The 7,409-nt window shown below is 37.4% G+C and overlaps 1 long non-coding RNA gene across 1 annotated transcript in view; it reads left to right on the top strand.

Annotated features, from left to right (window-relative positions):
• Positions 1 to 1,588: 1,588 nt before the first annotated feature.
• The window catches only part of LOC122909291, a 77,031-nt gene continuing 71,210 nt past the window's right edge, over positions 1,589 to 7,409 (top strand). Inside the window, exon 1 of the long non-coding RNA XR_006385118.1 lies at positions 1,589 to 1,714. This is a non-coding gene — a long non-coding RNA (uncharacterized LOC122909291). The remainder of the gene's footprint in view (positions 1,715 to 7,409) is intronic.

The following is a 7,409-nucleotide window of genomic DNA, read 5'->3' as shown; positions in this document are numbered from 1 at the left end:
GGGGGGGAATAGCTATGGCATCTCCAAGAGCCTATTAAGTTAGGCAGACACTTTGGCATTAAAAGGCACCAATGTGAAGGAGTGGAGAAGTCTCCAGGAGAGCATCGTATAGCTCTTATAAAAAGAGGGAGGTGAGGACAAAGATTAGGAGGACCATAGAATTTATCATCCAAACAAGGCCAGGAGAATTTGGGAGTGTACATGGACACTATTAATAATTACACCAAGCAGGGGCGCCTGGGTGGCTCAGTGGGTTAATCCTCTGACTTCGGCTCGGGTCATGATCTCAGGGTCCTGGGATCGAGCCCCACATCGGGCTCTCTGCTCCGCGGGGGGCCTGCTTCCTCCTCTCTGCCTCCTCTCTGCCTGTGTCTCTGCCTACTTGTGATCTCTGTCTGTCAAATAAATAAATAAAATCTTTAAAAAAAAAACAAATAATTACACCAAGCATAAACTAGACGGTCTTGGACAATGTGGGACTTGTGGGCTCTCTACCAAAAACAACGTTTTGCCAAACAATGCCAAACATGAGTTGGCCCTGATCAAGCCACCGAGGCTTCAAGTTAGTGCTTTGGAGTCAAGGGCCCTGCTCTGAACGCAAACGCTGTGCTTGTTGATCCTTTGATCTTGGGCAAGTTGTTTAACCTCTCTGTGCTGAGTTTCTCCACTTGTAATAGTAGCACCTGCCTCACGGAGTTGCTGTAGGGATTAAAGGAGCCAGTTTTAAAAGAATGAACATGTGCCTGGTACACCGAAGTCACTCAACAGGGGTGGTTCAATTGGTTAAGCGGCTAACTCTTGATTTCAGTTCAGGTCATGATCTCAGGGTCATGAGATCAAGTCCCACCTGGGGCTCTGCGTTGAGTGAGTATGGATCCTGCTTAAGATTCTCTCTCTCCCTCCCTACACCACTCCTTACTCCTCGCTTGTGTGCTCTCTCAAAAAAACACAAAAGAACAAAAAACCAAAGCTCATCAATACCATCATCACCATTGCGATCATGTGTAGTATGTACTGATATACATATGGTGCCTAGAATCCAACAAAGAAGTATTTAATTCAAATTATTGTGGGGGGGGGAGTAGAGGAGATAAAAGAAAGGTTTCAAAAATTTTCCTAGAAAAACGTGATAGATCATTTGATGGAGTATGACAAAAGTCTTATTAATTCGAATCTCACTGATTTTTTTTAAAAAGTTCTATGGCTACTTAACAAGTGTGAAGTAAAGTTACTCGTGTAAAACTTCATGATTACCGTGTTTATAAGCATAAATGTACAGTAGTCCAGATTACAGTGGGGAAACCAAACGCTGGATGAATGACATTTCTATGTCTTGTAGAAGTAGGAGTTCAACATTCATCCTAACGTGTTCTACCATTTTATTAATGGAAGAAACCTGAAATGAGGAAGCAGGGCTTTCAGAGCCCTGACGACCCACGATAAACACGTAACTCCCTCTTTCATTTTGGTATTTCAGGACCTCGGTCTGATCTCCTACCACTTTCATCCTTTAGCTTCTTGAATTTATGAGCATTCCCTCTGATAACACCAGCTCAATTTCAGCCCTCATGATGGGTAGCATTTAATAAGCAATTACTGTGTGCTAAATGGAATGCTAAATGTTTCATGGAAATTATTTCAATTCAACTTTGAATCCATCTATGATCTTGGAGGATGCGATCATTCCTGTTTTATGGGGAGAGGCCCAAGAGAGGTAAGTCACCCTGGGTCACTGACCTAGGAATGAAACATAATTCAGTCCTAACCTAAACTCAAGCTCCTACGCCCTACCACGGTAACTATACATTAGCTTCAGTCTTTGTGTTCTCAGCTTATTCACTATGAGCAACAGTAGACCTCCACAAGTTTTATCTACTTTTCTCCCTGACCAGTATTTTTGGATTCACAAACACACAGCTTTCCCCAACGTTTTCATGCCCTCAAGTGATACGCCTCCTCCACAAAATGCCTGGTATAATCTCGCTGTGGAAGGTTTTACTTAAAATCTGCCCCCTCTACCAATAAGTCCCCCTGCCTTACAGAATGTTCTCTCCCTGGCCACAGAAAGAAGGTATCTGTTTGATTTTAATCACTCTCCTTACAATCCCAGCTTAAGGGGATACAGGTAAAAACAAGAAAAAGAGTCAGCTGAAAAGACAAAGTTCTTGGCTCCAAATTAAAAACAATCCTGAACACTCCATATCTGAAAAACGTGCACATGATCCCTGGGAGGGACTTGGAAAAGAGCTTGCCTCTTAGACTAATATATCAACTGTCAGTCTCTTCACACTGGAGGTTTAAAGACACAGGCTGTTCTCATTATGGAAGACGTGTTCTTAGGGGTACATCATAGCAATTTATCACAACTTCTAAATCAGTTGCAAATTTCATCTAGGCTTGGAATCCAACAGTTATGTATGTTTTAGGCATATAAAATGATCTTAAATGAAATAATATGTGTAAAATCCAGTGAAAAGTTAAAAGCCCCCCCCTCATTTTTTTAAGAGAGAGAGAGAGCACTAGAAGACAGGGGCAGAGAGGGGGAGAGAGAAAGAATCCCAAACTGACTTCATGCTTAACACAGAGCCCGACACCAGACTCGATCCCATGACCCTCAGACCATGACCTGAGCAGAAATCAAGAGTCTGAGGCTCAACTGACTGAGCCAGCCAGGCTCCCCTAAAACCTCTTATAAATACAACTATTATGGGTGGTGGGGTTATGGACATTGGGGAGGGTATGTGCTATGGTGAGTGCTGTGAAGTGTGTAAACCTGGTGATTCACAGACCTGTACCCCTGGGGCTAATAATACATTATATGTTTATAAAAAAAATTAAAAAATACAACTATCATTATTGGAAGAACATTAGGTATGTAATACATGTCAACCTCTTATATATAGCATTCACCTAGAGAAATGGGTTATGCCTTTACTTTTTAATGTTCTAATATTTTTTTTAATATTTCAGGTTTTAATTTAAATTTTAGTTAACTCAGGTAAAGTGGGTAAAGTTGGTTTCAAGAGCAGAATTATTTTTATTATTTTAATTTAAATTCCGTTTAGTTAACTTATGGTGTATTATTAGTTTCAGAGGTAGAATTTATTGAATCATCAGGTTTGTGTAACACCCAGTGCTCATTATATCATGTGCCCTCCTTAATGTCCATCATTGTCCATAATGTCCAGTTGTCCATTGTCCATAATGTCCAGTTACCCCATTCTCCCACACACCTCCCCTCCAGCAACCCTCAGTGTGTTCTCTATAGTTGAGACTTTTTTATGGTTTTTTCCTCTCTCTTCCTAAACTTCCAGGAAATCTGATCTTAAATGAAATGCAGACAGACACTATTTTCATATATTTTCTTTTTATTCTCTCAGTGTTGACGGATTTTAAATTCGTGAGTGAATCCATAAGGTAATCACAAGAAGCAATGTGGTTCCAAAGAGGAAATAGGACAAAGAAGACCCTCCAAATAGGGCCCCCAGTTATCTGTAATGCAAATGACTAGGATAAGAAATGTAGAAAGTAACTCTTTACTGTTACCTGTATGACCTTTTCAACTCAAGCTGCACTAATTTGAACATTTCCATTATTCAGCCAAGTCTGTGCTGAAGTTCTTTCTGTTCTGTCTCATGAAACTGGTTGTTTAAGCAAATGAATGTATAAATAAAATAAGAGTTCAGGGGGGAAATTGAACATTTTTTGTAAGTTTTGAATACACCCCCATGCCACAGAACAACAATTATAATAATTAAATATAGGCAATCACTTGTTACCTAAACTTACATGCCTCCTTTAAAAAAATTCTTAAGAGGTTGCCCAGAGGTTTACAATATACATATTTTATTTGTCAATCCATCTACAAATACTAGGAAAGTGCACCACCAGTCATGCCAGATGGCATTTAAATTGCTTTCATTATATAATAGATGGAAATGAAAATAAATTTGAGCTACAATTCTCTACATTTCAGTCTATTTTCATTAGTTCAGACTGACCACTTACTTTGCCTCCCTTTACTCTTAAAGTCTGAACTACAGGCAATGTTCTATAACTTGATTTGAGAGAGTGAGCGTTACACAGGTGAATGTATGTGTAAAAATTCATTGTGCCCTTGACTGTATATATGGTACACTTCAATTTTTAAAATGTGATGCACAGTCTAAGTCTCCATCAATGTTCTCCCCGAAGGCAGTACCACATTACAGAAAATATGGATGGAGCATATTTTGAAGGTTGTCTGGCCTCCTTGTGTCAACACTCAGAGCTCAAGAGGTTGGAGTCTCTGCTGATCGGTTATCATCACTCCAGTTCTAGAATGCCTTTGTTGTTCCAGCCAGCCCACTTACAGATATTGTCTCCTGCTCAAAAAAAGCCAGACCCACACCAAGAAAGAGGTATCTTGCCAATGAAACAATAACTTACAACCCACATGGCAATTGGGGGATGGTAGTGGGTATTTTGTATCCTAGTCGGATAGGAAAAATTCCATCTTAATAATGATGGGAAATCCCCGCACACTGAGAATCATTCACATTCACTTATTCATCAGGCATTTACTCCATGCTCATTATGTGCCAGACTCTATGCAGGAACACAGTCATTATTCCAAGGAGCTCACTGTATTTAGGAATAAACAAGCAATTACAACGTAGCAACATGATAAGTGTGAGAGAGGAAATTGCAGATTCTTTCAGTTGCTAAATTTAAAAATCTAGGAATCCTGTGAAGGGGCACAAAAATTGTTGAGGACTGGCAGAAATAATCTATATTTCTATATTTAATGGTAGCTTCATAGGTATAAACATCTAGTTGAACACTTCAAAAGAATGAAGTTTATCAATAAGTTGATTGAAGTCTAAGTTCTCCTTAATTAACCCTTTTCTCTCATCCCAAACTTACATGTATGTGTGATCCATTCAACATCTAAAAACCATCCCATGCCCCCCATTCTTGTCTATCACTACCACTCTTGTCCAAGCCACCACATGTGACCTGATGACCATGGTAGCCTCCTAACGGTCTTCTAACTCTATTTTTGCTCCATATAATCACTTCACACATCTATTTATAATGTAAATATCTATTTATAATATCTATTTATAATGTAAATCTAGTCTTATTTCTTTGTTTAACACTCTCAAATAGCTTCTAATCACAACTCATACTTAGCCTAAAATTCAAATTCCTTACCAAGACCCTTCATGATGCTGTATCAGGAACTTTAAAACTTTTTGGTCTCAGGACCAAAAATTACTCTCCTAAAATAGAAACACTAAGAGCTGAGTCATAGCTATTGATATATACCATATTGCAAATTACAGATGAGATGTTTTTATGCTTCTTATAATATAATTTTTAGTGGTCACTCTAGAGTTTATCTACCCTCAAATAATATTACACTTCTTCACGTGGTGTGCAAAAAAGTTACAAAAATATTTTCTAGTTCCTCTCTCCTTTTTGCTATTGTTTCATACATTTTACTCATACATTTTCCATAAAAAAAATGTATATTATTACATCTTGCTTAATAAGTTATCATTCAGAGCAATTTAAAGTAAAAAAAAAAATTGGCATTTACATTCATTTACATTCCAGTATTCTTCTTTTCTTCATAGAGATCTAAGTTTTTATCTGGAATTATATTCCTCTACCTGAAGAACTTCCAGTAACATTTTTTATAAAACAGATTCAGAGGCAATGAATTCTCTCAGGTTGTATTTGTCTGAAAATGTCCTTATTTCTCTTTTATTTTTGAAAGATATATCTGCTGGGTCTAGAATTCTGAGCTGACATTTGTCTTCAATGCTTTAGAAATCACTTCATGGTCTCCTGGTTTCAGAATTCTGATGAGGAATCTCTTAATGTTTATCTTTGTTCCACTTTATATAATGTATCTTTTTATCTTTACACTACCTTCAAGATTTTCTCTTCATCTTTGGTTTCTGGAAGTTTGAGTATGATGGATCTAGGTTTTACTTTTTGGTTTGGGTTGGGTTTTAGTTTTGTTTTGGTTTGTAATCCTACTTAGTGTTCCCTAAGTTTCTTAAATCTATAGTTAGGCATCCTTCATTAATTTTAGAAAAATCTTCAGCCATTTATTTCAAATATTGTTTATGCCCTGTTCTTTATCTCTTCTTCTTTTCTCAACCACATGAATATTAATGAGATCATTTTATATTTTCCCACCATTCTTTTATGCTCAGTTTTGGGTTGTATTTTCCATTTGTGTTTCAGACTGGATAAATTTTATGGACTACCTTCAGTTTTATTGATTCTTTCCTGAACTGTATTGAGTCAACTGATAAACTTGTCAAAGGTATTTTCTGTTTTCCTCTGCAGCATTTCCATGTGATCGTTTCTTATAATTTCCTTTTCTCTGCTGAAGTTCATCATCTGAAATTGTATATTGTCCATTTTTCCTACTGGAACTTCTAACATATTCATCCTATTAATGTTAAATCCCTTTTGATGGTTCCAACTGAATGACTGGGACAGGCTTCATACTTTTCCCATGGAGGTTGTTGTTTCCTTCCTCCAATCATGTCCTGCAATAGATCTTTTACCCTGAACTCTAGTTGTGCCTCCCGTCTTTCTCATGAGTACCCAGGGAGGTCTATGAAAAAAATCCTGTGAGTAGATGTCAAGCCTTCTTCATTCTGAGGTTCCTAGGCTTTCTATACTTTCATGTTAGCCATCCCTAGACTTTATCCCATTTATTAAAAATTTTATTTTGACATTTTTCTTATCACTTGTATGGCTCATGTACCATCTTTCATTAGAGGCAACTGTCGTTTCTTAGATATCCAATCAGTATATTGCCCTGAGTCTTCACCTCACACATTTGAAGGATTTAAGAGAAACTGTGTGTAGCCTCTGGAAAACTCTGTCATAGGTTCATGAGAGAATGGAAGTGAAAAAGGCTAATAACCTTTAGTATTATTATGAAAATCACTTTAGCACTGTAGACTTTCTGTGTGGCTTTGGGTATTTTTGAGTAGTCTTTGAAGCCTGATCTCCTCCATGATCCAATCTCATCAACCTTTCTGACATTAACACCAAACACTACCCTAGTTTCTACACTACACCCAGCTTGCTATCGTCCAAATTTCACCTTGAAAGTACTGCCTCAAAGAGGTTTTCCAGGATCACCTTGGTCTAAAGAACCTATATGCACATATCTACTTTAAGACATTTTATATCACATCACACTATTTTCTTATTTCAAAAATTATTTGGATTTTCAATATTTTTTATTTGCTAATTTTTATCATCCTCAAACTTTTTGGTGTGCTTGCTACAATATCTAGAGTAATTAGAAGAGCCTCTGTTGCATAGTAACTCCTCAAAATGTATGTGAATAATATGTCTTAGACTATTTTATTGACCAAATAGCATTAGTCATT

The sequence above is a fragment of the Neovison vison genome, chromosome 6, assembly GCF_020171115.1.
Source record: "Neovison vison isolate M4711 chromosome 6, ASM_NN_V1, whole genome shotgun sequence".
Classification (NCBI taxonomy): Eukaryota; Metazoa; Chordata; class Mammalia; order Carnivora; family Mustelidae; genus Neogale; species Neogale vison.
This window is presented reverse-complemented; position numbering and strand designations above follow the sequence as displayed.